Below are 17,093 nucleotides of genomic sequence, written 5' to 3'. Positions count from 1 at the left end.
GATAGACAGGACTGGATACGTTTGTTAAAACACTATTCACACCATTTTCGATATCTAGTCACACAACTAACACACAACTAACACACATGCATATTGATCTCGTTCTTAACAGTTCAGAGAGGTGGGGGATAAGCTCCTACCATCGGACCGCATACTAGCACTTCAAGAGGAAATAGCCGGATTTTTGCTCGACCAGGTCATAAATCCCAAAGAAGAATACTATTACCCGCTACCGCCCCCATGAACCACTTGTCATCGTGCTCCGGAGGCACCAAGGCAACATATGTAGGAGAAATTGTATATGTATATATATACATGTGTATGTGTGAATAATGGTGTTGGTTGTGAGACATTCGATGATCGGTTCTACATACGAGAAAATCTATTTATATATATGCATAACGTGTACAATTTGTAGTATCATGAAATACCAGCAAACAAAAAAATGAAATGGAAAATAAAGCAAAAAACCCCCCAAACATTTAGTACCGGTTGGTGTTACCAACCGGTACTAATGTCCTACGCGCACACGGATCTAGCTCGTGTCACGTGGTGTCACTTTAGCGCCGGTTCGTGACGAACCGGTACTAAAGGGGGGCCTTTAGTCCCGGCCGTTACGAACCGGCACTAAAGGCCGGTTCTACACTAGTGGACATGTCCCGCTACTCGCGCGGCGACACCTATTTGAAGATCTTCCGCAAAGGTGAGAGGGGAAACGAGACCACAATCCTTCCACATGACGAACACACTACACACTTCGGAACATATGGAGGGAAAGATATCGTGATGGCATGGATGACTAGGGCCAACGATGTCATCATCCTCTCCTCAGACTCCGACGGTGAGGCCTAGGGCGGCATACGAGAAGCTAAGCTTCTATGTTTATAGCTATCTTTTAATTTCAATAATGCTTAGGAGATCTTTTGTTTGAGCTAGCCAAGATTAGCTAAAATTTGGCTGTGAAAAACTTTTGTTTCACTAATGAGCAACTCGAATTAAGAGGTTGGCAGCTTCTGTAAATGATAACTTGAAATTTAACCATGGAGTTTTATTAATCTCTCAATTTCAACACAGTTTATGAGGGGAAAAGAGTATGGAAAATGTGATTTTGGGGTTCAGATATTGGCGTAGAGAAGTCAAAAGCAAGTGGTGATATTGGCGTAGACTTTAAAAAGATCACATTGTCCAATCGTACGCAGATAATATGCAGATGCCAGGGTAATCCCTTTTCTGAGAAAAAAGTACACAGTGCTTCACGAAAGCAGCAAATTTAGAGTTTGTTTTGTCTAATGTGCATGTGTCCATCATCTTCGGGAGAGATATTAGGTGTGTGTAAGAGCATTATTATTTCAGTATTTTTTTTCTTTTTTAATTAAGGAGCTCTCTGCTCACTCTTTTTATTTCAGGAAACCGATTAAACAAACAAGATTCAGTGGTCACCACACACAAATAGCTCGATCCAAATATCTACCTATCCACTACTAAGGCTCCCAAGAAACAAACACCACCGATCAAAACATCTTATTACAAACCAAAAGGCGGGCGACCGGGACAAAAAAACGCTCACTCAGTTGTAAGAGAGAATTCCTTATTTGGCCCTTTCTTAAATTTTGCTTCCTTATTTAGTCCAAAATAAATTTTTCTTCCCTATTTGACACCTAAAGTAATTTTCATTCCTTATATGACACTTTCGTCCGTTTTAGGCACTAATGGGGTTAAGTGTGACGTGAAAAGACCATTTTGCCCCTAGTGCATTGTGGAACTATCTTGGATGTAGTTAAAAAGCAATCAGTTCGCCTTTTTTAGGGATGTTCAACAGATGTTGCGCATGTATATGTATGCTACAATATTTTGTTTCTTAGATAAACTGGTATGTGCGTGTAAACGCCATACAATACATCCGTAGAACTTGTACTAGCATATCTATGATTACTTACTTTTTTGTGAATAAGTACAGTGTCATATTTCCGGCGAGATGCATGTACTTTTCGGACGAGACATGTAGCTTGTAATACAGTCGAGTACTTTCCGGCGAGGAGCAGTACGAGCTAGCCAAGGCTGATTACTTTCCGGCTACCAATCGGGAGGCTCGTGTACAAGTACGTAAGCAGCTGGATCGATTTGGCACTAGATGCACTTGCACGTACTAAGTACAAGTGGCCAACTAGTAGATCGAATGGCACAACTCGAGACACATAGAGGGGACGCCGACTGATTGCCACGGGACACGGGAGCGTGTCGCTCTCATTAATATCTTCATTGCCTTTTTCTCATGGTATACAAGTTATCACATATATATAACTAGACTATATAGGATTTAGTAGTATGTGACTGAGTAATTCTGTACTTTGGAACGTGTAATCAAATTCAGGATGAAGTGCTAATTGGAGGATTTAGTGGTGTGTGACTATGTGTAATACTGTGCTTCAGAACATGATGAACTAATCAAAATATGCTAGTACAAATTCTACGCATGTTTTGTACGACTTTACACGCACATACGAGATTACCCAAGACAAAATATTTGAGCATACATATACATGTGCAGCCTCCTTTGAACATCCCTAAAACATGGGTGAACGGATTGCTCTTTTACTTCATCCAGGTCAGTTACAAAAATACATTAGGGGCAAAATGGTCTTTTCACCTCACAGTTAACACCGTTAGTGTCTAAAATGTACGAAAGTGTCCTATAAGAAACAAAAATTACTTTATGTGTCAAATAGGGAAGAAATTTTATTTTGGGCCAAATAGGGAAGCAAATTTTAAGAAAGGGCCAAGTAAGGAATTCTCTCTGGTTGTAACAGGCGATTATTTAAAAGCTTATTTTCCAACAATATTCAGCCTGGCATAAAGTAATAATCATATATTCACAACAACTTAGATATTATCATATTCAATGGGCATCAGGTATCGCTATATTCGCTATTCACAACAACCTAGATATTATCATATTTCTGTACATAATCGGTCAAATCAGAAGAAGAAAATTGACTTTGAACAAACCTAGAACTTCAGTCTATTTGAAACTGTAGGAGTGCCTTTGGAAGGGTGGTTGGCAGGTTGCCACACTTAGGCTGTTCCAAAGAGTAACACTAGGAGAAGGTACGTACAAATAAAACCTAGTAGAATTGGTATGTCTACAATAGCTACAATAGCTTTGCAACAATCAACTAGTGATCTACGAGTAGAATTGGTATGTCTTGGCCTCCATGATGATCTGCCTTAGCCCTCCAATGGGCCCAAGCACCATCAGCAGCACCCCACCAACGATGCAGAACTGAAGATAACGGAAACACAAAAAATAAAATAAAATTGGATGATCAAATGAGATGTCTATTGCAGGCATGGTTTTGGGTACCGCCCGAGAAAAACGGTTGCCGGGCGGATACCAAGCTTCTCGCTGCCCCATGAGAAATACGCATCCTGTGCAAAAATTTCGAATTTTTTGAATTTTTACATCCAAAGTATAGTAAAAGTTTATAGCGTCTCTGTAATGAAATTAAACTAACCTGTGGCGTGGTGGTACCAATCTAGTTTCCTCATCGAGAGGACGGAGGTTAGAGTCCGCGTTTTTGCACAACTTTTTTTTGTTTATTTTTTAGAAAAGTGAAAAATAGATGACCCAAAAAGGGAAGAAATTTTATTTTGGGCCAAATAGGGAAGCAAATTTTAAGAAAGGGCCAAGTAAGGAATTCTCTCCGGTTGTAACAGGCGATTATTTAAAAGCTTATTTTCCAACAATATTCAGCCTGGCATAAAGTAATAATCATATATTCACAACAACTTAGATATTATCATATTCAATGGGCATCAGGTATCGCTATATTCGCTATTCACAACAACCTAGATATTATCATATTTCTGTACATAATCGGTCAAATCAGAAGAAGAAAATTGACTTTGAACAAACCTAGAACTTCAGTCTATTTGAAACTGTAGGAGTGCCTTTGGAAGGGTGGTTGGCAGGTTGCCACACTTAGGCTGTTCCAAAGAGTAACACTAGGAGAAGGTACGTACAAATAAAACCTAGTAGAATTGGTATGTCTACAATAGCTACAATAGCTTTGCAACAATCAACTAGTGATCTACGAGTAGAATTGGTATGTCTTGGCCTCCATGATGATCTGCCTTAGCCCTCCAATGGGCCCAAGCACCATCAGCAGCACCCCACCAACGATGCAGAACTGAAGATAACGGAAACACAAAAAATAAAATAAAATTGGATGATCAAATGAGATGTCTATTGCAGGCATGGTTTTGGGTACCGCCCGAGAAAAACGGTTGCCGGGCGGATACCAAGCTTCTCGCTGCCCCATGAGAAATACGCATCCTGTGCAAAAATTTCGAATTTTTTGAATTTTTACATCCAAAGTATAGTAAAAGTTTATAGCGTCTCTGTAATGAAATTAAACTAACCTGTGGCGTGGTGGTACCAATCTAGTTTCCTCATCGAGAGGACGGAGGTTAGAGTCCGCGTTTTTGCACAACTTTTTTTTGTTTATTTTTTAGAAAAGTGAAAAATAGATGACCCAAAAAGGGAAGAAATTTTATTTTGGGCCAAATAGGGAAGCAAATTTTAAGAAAGGGCCAAGTAAGGAATTCTCTCCGGTTGTAACAGGCGATTATTTAAAAGCTTATTTTCCAACAATATTCAGCCTGGCATAAAGTAATAATCATATATTCACAACAACTTAGATATTATCATATTCAATGGGCATCAGGTATCGCTATATTCGCTATTCACAACAACCTAGATATTATCATATTTCTGTACATAATCGGTCAAATCAGAAGAAGAAAATTGACTTTGAACAAACCTAGAACTTCAGTCTATTTGAAACTGTAGGAGTGCCTTTGGAAGGGTGGTTGGCAGGTTGCCACACTTAGGCTGTTCCAAAGAGTAACACTAGGAGAAGGTACGTACAAATAAAACCTAGTAGAATTGGTATGTCTACAATAGCTACAATAGCTTTGCAACAATCAACTAGTGATCTACGAGTAGAATTGGTATGTCTTGGCCTCCATGATGATCTGCCTTAGCCCTCCAATGGGCCCAAGCACCATCAGCAGCACCCCACCAACGATGCAGAACTGAAGATAACGGAAACACAAAAAATAAAATAAAATTGGATGATCAAATGAGATGTCTATTGCAGGCATGGTTTTGGGTACCGCCCGAGAAAAACGGTTGCCGGGCGGATACCAAGCTTCTCGCTGCCCCATGAGAAATACGCATCCTGTGCAAAAATTTCGAATTTTTTGAATTTTTACATCCAAAGTATAGTAAAAGTTTATAGCGTCTCTGTAATGAAATTAAACTAACCTGTGGCGTGGTGGTACCAATCTAGTTTCCTCATCGAGAGGACGGAGGTTAGAGTCCGCGTTTTTGCACAACTTTTTTTTGTTTATTTTTTAGAAAAGTGAAAAATAGATGACCCAAAAAGGGAAGAAATTTTATTTTGGGCCAAATAGGGAAGCAAATTTTAAGAAAGGGCCAAGTAAGGAATTCTCTCCGGTTGTAACAGGCGATTATTTAAAAGCTTATTTTCCAACAATATTCAGCCTGGCATAAAGTAATAATCATATATTCACAACAACTTAGATATTATCATATTCAATGGGCATCAGGTATCGCTATATTCGCTATTCACAACAACCTAGATATTATCATATTTCTGTACATAATCGGTCAAATCAGAAGAAGAAAATTGACTTTGAACAAACCTAGAACTTCAGTCTATTTGAAACTGTAGGAGTGCCTTTGGAAGGGTGGTTGGCAGGTTGCCACACTTAGGCTGTTCCAAAGAGTAACACTAGGAGAAGGTACGTACAAATAAAACCTAGTAGAATTGGTATGTCTACAATAGCTACAATAGCTTTGCAACAATCAACTAGTGATCTACGAGTAGAATTGGTATGTCTTGGCCTCCATGATGATCTGCCTTAGCCCTCCAATGGGCCCAAGCACCATCAGCAGCACCCCACCAACGATGCAGAACTGAAGATAACGGAAACACAAAAAATAAAATAAAATTGGATGATCAAATGAGATGTCTATTGCAGGCATGGTTTTGGGTACCGCCCGAGAAAAACGGTTGCCGGGCGGATACCAAGCTTCTCGCTGCCCCATGAGAAATACGCATCCTGTGCAAAAATTTCGAATTTTTTGAATTTTTACATCCAAAGTATAGTAAAAGTTTATAGCGTCTCTGTAATGAAATTAAACTAACCTGTGGCGTGGTGGTACCAATCTAGTTTCCTCATCGAGAGGACGGAGGTTAGAGTCCGCGTTTTTGCACAACTTTTTTTTGTTTATTTTTTAGAAAAGTGAAAAATAGATGACCCAAAAAGGGAAGAAATTTTATTTTGGGCCAAATAGGGAAGCAAATTTTAAGAAAGGGCCAAGTAAGGAATTCTCTCCGGTTGTAACAGGCGATTATTTAAAAGCTTATTTTCCAACAATATTCAGCCTGGCATAAAGTAATAATCATATATTCACAACAACTTAGATATTATCATATTCAATGGGCATCAGGTATCGCTATATTCGCTATTCACAACAACCTAGATATTATCATATTTCTGTACATAATCGGTCAAATCAGAAGAAGAAAATTGACTTTGAACAAACCTAGAACTTCAGTCTATTTGAAACTGTAGGAGTGCCTTTGGAAGGGTGGTTGGCAGGTTGCCACACTTAGGCTGTTCCAAAGAGTAACACTAGGAGAAGGTACGTACAAATAAAACCTAGTAGAATTGGTATGTCTACAATAGCTACAATAGCTTTGCAACAATCAACTAGTGATCTACGAGTAGAATTGGTATGTCTTGGCCTCCATGATGATCTGCCTTAGCCCTCCAATGGGCCCAAGCACCATCAGCAGCACCCCACCAACGATGCAGAACTGAAGATAACGGAAACACAAAAAATAAAATAAAATTGGATGATCAAATGAGATGTCTATTGCAGGCATGGTTTTGGGTACCGCCCGAGAAAAACGGTTGCCGGGCGGATACCAAGCTTCTCGCTGCCCCATGAGAAATACGCATCCTGTGCAAAAATTTCGAATTTTTTGAATTTTTACATCCAAAGTATAGTAAAAGTTTATAGCGTCTCTGTAATGAAATTAAACTAACCTGTGGCGTGGTGGTACCAATCTAGTTTCCTCATCGAGAGGACGGAGGTTAGAGTCCGCGTTTTTGCACAACTTTTTTTTGTTTATTTTTTAGAAAAGTGAAAAATAGATGACCCAAAAAGGGAAGAAATTTTATTTTGGGCCAAATAGGGAAGCAAATTTTAAGAAAGGGCCAAGTAAGGAATTCTCTCCGGTTGTAACAGGCGATTATTTAAAAGCTTATTTTCCAACAATATTCAGCCTGGCATAAAGTAATAATCATATATTCACAACAACTTAGATATTATCATATTCAATGGGCATCAGGTATCGCTATATTCGCTATTCACAACAACCTAGATATTATCATATTTCTGTACATAATCGGTCAAATCAGAAGAAGAAAATTGACTTTGAACAAACCTAGAACTTCAGTCTATTTGAAACTGTAGGAGTGCCTTTGGAAGGGTGGTTGGCAGGTTGCCACACTTAGGCTGTTCCAAAGAGTAACACTAGGAGAAGGTACGTACAAATAAAACCTAGTAGAATTGGTATGTCTACAATAGCTACAATAGCTTTGCAACAATCAACTAGTGATCTACGAGTAGAATTGGTATGTCTTGGCCTCCATGATGATCTGCCTTAGCCCTCCAATGGGCCCAAGCACCATCAGCAGCACCCCACCAACGATGCAGAACTGAAGATAACGGAAACACAAAAAATAAAATAAAATTGGATGATCAAATGAGATGTCTATTGCAGGCATGGTTTTGGGTACCGCCCGAGAAAAACGGTTGCCGGGCGGATACCAAGCTTCTCGCTGCCCCATGAGAAATACGCATCCTGTGCAAAAATTTCGAATTTTTTGAATTTTTACATCCAAAGTATAGTAAAAGTTTATAGCGTCTCTGTAATGAAATTAAACTAACCTGTGGCGTGGTGGTACCAATCTAGTTTCCTCATCGAGAGGACGGAGGTTAGAGTCCGCGTTTTTGCACAACTTTTTTTTGTTTATTTTTTAGAAAAGTGAAAAATAGATGACCCAAAAAGGGAAGAAATTTTATTTTGGGCCAAATAGGGAAGCAAATTTTAAGAAAGGGCCAAGTAAGGAATTCTCTCCGGTTGTAACAGGCGATTATTTAAAAGCTTATTTTCCAACAATATTCAGCCTGGCATAAAGTAATAATCATATATTCACAACAACTTAGATATTATCATATTCAATGGGCATCAGGTATCGCTATATTCGCTATTCACAACAACCTAGATATTATCATATTTCTGTACATAATCGGTCAAATCAGAAGAAGAAAATTGACTTTGAACAAACCTAGAACTTCAGTCTATTTGAAACTGTAGGAGTGCCTTTGGAAGGGTGGTTGGCAGGTTGCCACACTTAGGCTGTTCCAAAGAGTAACACTAGGAGAAGGTACGTACAAATAAAACCTAGTAGAATTGGTATGTCTACAATAGCTACAATAGCTTTGCAACAATCAACTAGTGATCTACGAGTAGAATTGGTATGTCTTGGCCTCCATGATGATCTGCCTTAGCCCTCCAATGGGCCCAAGCACCATCAGCAGCACCCCACCAACGATGCAGAACTGAAGATAACGGAAACACAAAAAATAAAATAAAATTGGATGATCAAATGAGATGTCTATTGCAGGCATGGTTTTGGGTACCGCCCGAGAAAAACGGTTGCCGGGCGGATACCAAGCTTCTCGCTGCCCCATGAGAAATACGCATCCTGTGCAAAAATTTCGAATTTTTTGAATTTTTACATCCAAAGTATAGTAAAAGTTTATAGCGTCTCTGTAATGAAATTAAACTAACCTGTGGCGTGGTGGTACCAATCTAGTTTCCTCATCGAGAGGACGGAGGTTAGAGTCCGCGTTTTTGCACAACTTTTTTTTGTTTATTTTTTAGAAAAGTGAAAAATAGATGACCCAAAAAGGGAAGAAATTTTATTTTGGGCCAAATAGGGAAGCAAATTTTAAGAAAGGGCCAAGTAAGGAATTCTCTCCGGTTGTAACAGGCGATTATTTAAAAGCTTATTTTCCAACAATATTCAGCCTGGCATAAAGTAATAATCATATATTCACAACAACTTAGATATTATCATATTCAATGGGCATCAGGTATCGCTATATTCGCTATTCACAACAACCTAGATATTATCATATTTCTGTACATAATCGGTCAAATCAGAAGAAGAAAATTGACTTTGAACAAACCTAGAACTTCAGTCTATTTGAAACTGTAGGAGTGCCTTTGGAAGGGTGGTTGGCAGGTTGCCACACTTAGGCTGTTCCAAAGAGTAACACTAGGAGAAGGTACGTACAAATAAAACCTAGTAGAATTGGTATGTCTACAATAGCTACAATAGCTTTGCAACAATCAACTAGTGATCTACGAGTAGAATTGGTATGTCTTGGCCTCCATGATGATCTGCCTTAGCCCTCCAATGGGCCCAAGCACCATCAGCAGCACCCCACCAACGATGCAGAACTGAAGATAACGGAAACACAAAAAATAAAATAAAATTGGATGATCAAATGAGATGTCTATTGCAGGCATGGTTTTGGGTACCGCCCGAGAAAAACGGTTGCCGGGCGGATACCAAGCTTCTCGCTGCCCCATGAGAAATACGCATCCTGTGCAAAAATTTCGAATTTTTTGAATTTTTACATCCAAAGTATAGTAAAAGTTTATAGCGTCTCTGTAATGAAATTAAACTAACCTGTGGCGTGGTGGTACCAATCTAGTTTCCTCATCGAGAGGACGGAGGTTAGAGTCCGCGTTTTTGCACAACTTTTTTTTGTTTATTTTTTAGAAAAGTGAAAAATAGATGACCCAAAAAGGAGTCAAACTCGCGACCTCTTCGATTAGCGCACGGGCAGAAGATGTTCCACTAAGATAGCATCCCTTTTATGCTAAATACCAGTTCAAGTCTTATCTATATCCAGTATAAAGGAATTTGAATTCAAAATTCAATATAAATTTCTTCCGAAATATGTTCGGTATTTCCGGTAACCGTGGTAACTGAGAATCTCGCCCCCCACGGGAAAATTCATCCATTCGGAATCCAAAACCTTGATTGCAGGCACACAGGACAAAAGAAAAACTCCCTCGGATCCATATTATTTATCGCTCAAACGTATGTATCTAAACAGAGGGAGTACTAACTATTCAGTTGATCTTACCCAATTGGCGCACCATGAGAGGCTGAATACCCTGGGCTTGTAGACCGTGAGCCAAATGATGCACGGAAGCTGGTCCGAACAACAAGTTAATTCTGATCGGCTCTGAATTCATATTTGCTTTAATGGAAGTGGAATCGGGACGGAATGCTTACAAAATAAGTTGTCGGCGCAAAGGCGAGCCCGCTGAAGAATCTGATAAGCCCACCGAAGAAGGGGAAGGTGATGCCTACGAACATTGTGAACGCTGCGCAGATTTGCATCCCGTTAGTCATGTTTGTTTGGGACGATTTTTTTGGGGGGTTTAATTAGCTGGAAGGAATTGAGTTCACTTGTGACAAGCGCATCAGGGCATTACCAACAAAGAGGCTCCGAGAAACCAAATGGAGCTTCCAACCGGGAGAGAAACGCATCTTCCTCACCAACACCATCTCCATCATGTCGAGCACCGGCATCGCATAAACCTGAGATGAGAAGGGTCGTCTCCCATGTTAAGTCTTATGTACACATGTGATTCAAAAAAGTCTTATGTACACATGACATTAAGAAAACCTAACGGGTGACTGGCTGGGAGGACGCGTACGTATACCTGGTAGCTACCGATGACATGGACGACGACCATCATGTTGGCGGCCGCGATGAGCCACTTGGGCGTGTTGAGGGTGATGAGGATGTTGTCGTCGACGCTGTTGCCGAAGGCCCAATAACCGACGAAAGCTACCGGGAAGTAGCAGAGCAAGACGATGGTGTAGGCCACGATCACGCCCTTCCACATGGGCTTCTTGGACGGCGTCTCCTCCGTCGACGGGATGGAGGCCTGGATCTCCAGCACGACGTTATGACCCGAGATGGAGAAGGCCATCTGTCCCAGGCCTCCCAGGAAGTCGAACACCATCCCCGAGGTGGTGGATGCCTGTAGGCTGTAGTCCACGTTATCCGCCTTGCCTTTGTCCACCGAGGCGCCCCAAGCAATCGTCGAGTAACTGTGGCGTTTGTTTGTCCATACGTCTCAATGTCAGTGGCCATGTCTAGCTAATTAGCTACTGTCTTCGTCCAGAATTAGTTGACACTCAAACGAATGTATCTAAAACATCTAGATACATCCTTTCGAGGGTCCACTAATTCCGTACGGAGGGATTATTAATTATGGTTTTGACAAATTAGTTTCCCGTGGTATGTATCAGATCGACATGAGGGCGGCGGCAAGGGAGATGGTGGCGATGGAGTCGAAGTTAGGGAGCTGCGAGATGACGAACTGGGCGGACGCAAAGATCATGATGAAGTAGGAGAGCTTTATGTCCTTGCAGCTGCTGTCGCAGACGAGGTCGTGGAACTTCTTGAGTAACTTGCCGCCGGTGATCATGTACACGATGTCCATGCTGATCTCGACGACGAGCTGCTGCAGCACAACGATCCACAGCCCTAGCGTCGCGTACTGCCCCAGCTCGTGGTACCTGTCGAACCGCTTCCCGGGCACCATCTCGTGCATCTCCACCATCTGCCACAGCGTGTACAACGTCATGATCCATGACAGAGTCATCACCGCGACGCCAGGTCCCCTAAAACCATCAAACATCAGTGAAATTGATGACATGTACAAAATAGTAATACACAATATGGATGCCATTGGAGTTGTAGGTGATCCCGTTTCCAACAGTATGTATGTACCAGCCGAGCTCGGACATGGCGTAGGATAGGGTGAGCACGCCGGCGCCGACCATGGCTGTGACATTGTGGAAGGCCGAGTACCACCACTTGCCATTCCTCGATGCTGTGACCGGGAGCCAGTCGTCGATCTTCCTCTCCTCCACAGTCCTCCAATCCTGCTAGTTTTCACCGTTGTTGTTAGCCATTGGGCATGAAATAATGCAAGTATGGTAGAGCTTATCACTGGCGGAGAGCGTGTGGAATTATGTCCCTGGCTGGTCTCCCGGGATCCGGTCCATTTGAGTTTAGGTAGATCCTTCTAGATTCAGTCGACTTTCGTGATCTACGGAGTCTTTACAGGCCCTTATCAGTGTTTTCTTCTCCGGGGCTACAATTTGCTTCTCACATCATGGCCGACGGCGTCTCTTGATCTGCATCTGCGGCCTCCCGGCCGTTACTTCTACAAGCTTCTTGGTTTCAAAAAGATAGCTCCACCGAGGCGGAGGCCGAGATGCGATATTGAGCTATGCTCACAATGCGCCACTGATAGATGCAAGAGAAAGAAGACTTCAACACTCCCATGATTTTAAATGTAATTTTTTTATGGATGTGTTTGTAAGGACTAGTAATACTTAATATATGACCTTAGGCCTTTTTCAAAGAAAGAAAGAAAGAAAGAAAGAAAGGACACAAATTAGTGTTTGTCTAGTGGCCAAGTCAGGACTCAGGACAGAAAGAGGGAAGGCTCATTGAACAATATGCTAACGTTGCCAGTAGGTGCACAAAACAGTGTGTTTTAGTTAACTAAACTGCACATTTGATCCTTGAGCCATGCTTAAGGAAAACAAGGCACGTGGAAGGGCCCACTAAAGACAAGTGATTCCTTTAAATTCACGCAAGTTGACTTGTCATATTGACAAAATGTCAAATTAGTCGGTGTCGTCGGATGGGTAATCAAGGCCAACTCATGGCAAAGATATGTTTTTTTTTCTCTCTATATATATCTAGGATGTATATATTCAGCTAACCAAAATGATATTTCTAACACCCCAAAGATATTTAGTAGTAGTACGTGGTAGTAATTGACATGTAGTAGATCTTGGATTCGAGGGACGATTATCCACTGTTAAAAAATATTTCACTCTTGGACCGCGAGGAATTTACACTTAATATGAAAGTTCGACAAATTTTATTGTTTACTGAAAATAAAATTTCCTCAATTAAGGCAAAGCATCACATATCACACCGATTATGTGACCATCATCCATGGGGTATTTGATGAACATTTCATGGGTTTTCTTTGTAAAACGAAGAAAAGGGTTAAAAACAAACGAGTAGCAATATCTAGAGTCCTGCATGCAAGTGGCATTTAAAAAAAAGTAACATTTTGTCTCCATTCTATTCCACTTTGTTCATCAAGGGTTTCTTTGATTCAAAGGATTTCTAAAATACGTTTGGAGAATTCTATCCCTATGATTTTTTTTCTACATGGGTTGTTTGATTCGTAGGACAATTCATAGGAAATATTTTCTTTTGAATAAATTTATACAGTTTACATAGGAAAATTTTCATCCACTTCAACCTCATGTGTTAAATCTTTTGCTTTTACTGTGACAATGGAACGTCACTACTAATCATAATGTACTAAGATGGCATGCCATTATTGTATTTATTTGTCTGTTCTGTGTTTTAGAGATCGTGCGAATCAAAGAGGCTCCTAATGTCCACCTCGAATCAAAGAGGCTCCTAATGTCCACCTCTAAACTTCCTTGTTTCACACCTGTAGACAACTCTCTCTCTCTCTCTCTCTCATGAAATTAGCAACCGAAATTTGAACAAGGAACATTATTCCATGGCTAGCGAAACATTGCCACGAAAATGAATCAAAACCAAAACGACGCGTCAGAGAGAGAGAGAAAGATAGAGATAGAGAGAGAGAGAGAGTTTCACCTTGGGCGGCACGGAGGTGTGGTTCTCCGCGGGCCGTGTCCCCATGGCTGCTACCCGTGTTCCCATGCCGGTTAGGCAGATTTGTCTTCATCGAGCGAAGCTTGGCAATGGAGAGATTTCCAAGAGGTTGGTGATGAAGTCATGTACCTAGGGTAGGGTCATGGACCTGTCCAAGGTACCCTCCCCAAGGACATCTTTAGAAGAAGCTGCCTTCCAGTCGATCTGGAAGGATTTCACTCGACGGACTCAAAGAGACTCGGCCATGAAGACTCACTCGACCACCAGAAGATCAAGAACCACTCTGTATCCAAACGGTCTGTAATTAAGTAGTCTTTATGGTCATGATGACACTTTATGTAAGGCGTTACCAGTAACGCCAGGCCTTAATGTACTTTAAACCCTCCGCTACGTGGGCTGGCTGGGGTCTTGGCATCCTCTATATAAGCCACCCCCCTCCACTGGCAGAAGGGTTCGCACCCCTGTAACTCATACGCATATAATCCAGTCGACCGCCTCCGGGCTCCGAGACGTAGGACTGTTACTTTCTTCGAGAAGGGCTTGAACTCGTAAATCTCTTACGTATACAACTACTCCATAGCTAGGATCTTGCCTCTCCATACCTACCCCCTATTCTATTGTCAGGTTTAGAACCACGACAGTTGGGGCCTGGGAGAATGCGTATGTGTGGTGTGTCATGCCGAAGAAGCCGGCTTATTTGTAGAGCTGCGTGCAGTTGACTGTTGACTTCAGAAGGCAGAACCTGCAGGTAACTGGAAACGGTCATCCTCACGTCGCTGTGACTCCCCGGCCTCCTCCCGAGCGCCATATGTCGTCCGTCGCCATGTCTGCTTTCAACAGTCTAATTTTATTTTTTATATTAGTGATGACGACCTGTACATATCTACCATTCTTAAGAAGTTGCTCCCCACTTCTTTCTATTCTCTTAACATGCACGGTGTCCACATCAGATTTATGCCACGTCAGCATTAAGTTTGGAAAGAGCAGCCAATATAATCAGTCTAATTGATTGGCCAGGCACTGGCCACGCAGTCCTGATCTGCGCGATACAGAACTGCATGCATGCACGCGTGCGACCAGCGAGTATGCGCGAACGACACAAATCGACGCAACGCAAGCAGGCAACTTCTCACGGTCTAAACCCATGCATGGCGTCCAATATAACTCGGTGCAGTTAATTCCAAGAATAATAGACCACCGAAGCAATCCAAGCACATGCATGTTGTCACTTAATTCGGTGCAGTTAATTACCATTGCCTAAAGCCCATGCATGCAGTTAATCATGGCTAAATAGACGGAGGATCTTATTCCGTTCCAAGTCCCAGCCGTAGCATTTATTTCTGGGCGCGTTATCTTCTCCACCATACTTTCCTTTCGTCCGTCTTCTGCGGTTCCCTTTCTCTTCGTCTTCTACGTCCGGTTCCACTCGCACAAATAAATCATCTTCGTGGTCTTATGTTTTCCTTCCAGAGCGATGGTGGCGTTGATGGCGAGGTGCCGCTGCTTCCAAGCCTTCGTGAGTCGTCTCAGCCGGAGACACCCGCGCGCTGCTGCCGACCAGGCTTCTGTAATCTTCGCAGTTACACCTAGCCCTGCACCCCTTTGCCGGTGAATCGAGCCCCGTAGGACGCTGCCCGAAGGCACGCACCCCGGCGTCGACCAGAGCGGTGGGCAACATGTGCCACCGTCGGCATCCTCATCCAACATCAACTGAACTAAAGGTGGGGTCTCTCCTTCCTCTCTGCATCCTTAGATTTGAGCGAATTTTTCAAGTTAGTTTGAGTTGAAAGCTCTGTTTGTGTGTGGTACTAGGAAGCCTAATTTATTGAAAATGAAACTTTGTTCGGTCACCAGCCACCTTATCTATCTCTTGCACATGCATTGTCGAGATACGATGGATCATGTTCAACTCTCTGATCTGGTTGGATTTGATTACAAGCACTAGATGGTGAAAAAACTTTTTAGTTTTTTTATTCTTCTTGAAGGAATAAATAGATGAAATTTACCATGTACTACCTGCAACTACAGTCCTGCATCTCTCTCACACACGCATTAATATGAATCTTATTGGTATTTTTGTTGCCTTCCTTTGATTTGTAGAATCAGTGCGTATGACATACTGCAGTTCATCTACAATATTTTCTTTCCTGGCAGTATTATTCCACAGTGACCTCAGATCGATCTAATACCTTACATGTACCATTGTCATTCTTCTACAGCAGGTGTTCAAAACAGAAGGTTTTGTTTGATCGTTACTAGGCATTCCGAGGCACATGCATTTCATCCAAAAGGAGTCAAGGAGCTCTAATTTTATTTTATCTGATGATGTGTTGTTCGGAGATAGATGCTGGAATAGTACCTGATGTTCAGTTTCAAGGATATGCATGTATAATTACAATTAATTATATTCTGTAAGGCTAATCACTTGGTATATTATGTCTTCAAACCTATAGCATCTCTTGATAAATGTAAGAATAATTCTTTTATGTGGTTACAATATCATTATATGATTGTTTTGGTTTGATGACACTCATAGCCTAAAGGGTACATCCTTGCTGAGAGGATCAAGTATGATTTGTTCTAACCATCATTTTGTTTAGTTGTTCTATGCTGGCTGAAAGCCTATTAAAAAGATGTGACTAAATGGAGTGTATATGTTCTACTCAGGAATCATGCTATTTTGTACACCTTTGCTTATTTTCTCTAATGGGTATAAGGTTGCATCTCAACTATACCTTCCTTCTATTCCGTGTTACCGATGTATTATAATTAGGTAATAATACACAATTTTCTTTGGATTTTTTTGAAACTGCCTTCTCATATCATTCCATAAAAGTTTCATATGCAATACTACAAACACTACACCATGACCAAAACTTAGAGGTCATCAGATCTGCCGGGAAAACTAAACATTGGAGGCAAACCAACTGCCGGGAAAGGTTTTTGCCGGCATATACAAACTGCCCTTGAAAGTGCTGTCGGGAAAAACAATTCCCGGCAGTTAGTGTAAACCCCGGCAGATTGTCTGCCCTCCATGTTTGTACCTTTGCCGGCAGTTAGCACTATTCCCGGCATACAGCTTTTCCCCGGCAGGCCAACAATTCAGGGCAGATTGAAGAGTTTCCCGGCAATTAGACTGCCAGTATTTGCATCCACT

The 17,093-nt window shown here is 41.6% G+C and overlaps 1 pseudogene; it reads right to left on the bottom strand.

Annotated features, from left to right (window-relative positions):
• Positions 1-9,506: 9,506 nt before the first annotated feature.
• LOC125528584 lies at positions 9,507-13,963 on the bottom strand (annotated as a pseudogene).
• Between the last annotated feature and the right edge of the window lie 3,130 nt (positions 13,964-17,093).

This window comes from Triticum urartu, unplaced genomic scaffold (genome assembly GCF_003073215.2).
Source record: "Triticum urartu cultivar G1812 unplaced genomic scaffold, Tu2.1 TuUngrouped_contig_4968, whole genome shotgun sequence".
NCBI classification, from domain to species: Eukaryota; Viridiplantae; Streptophyta; class Magnoliopsida; order Poales; family Poaceae; genus Triticum; species Triticum urartu.
Note: the sequence above shows the minus strand (reverse complement) of the source record. Positions and strands in the feature narration are given on the sequence as shown.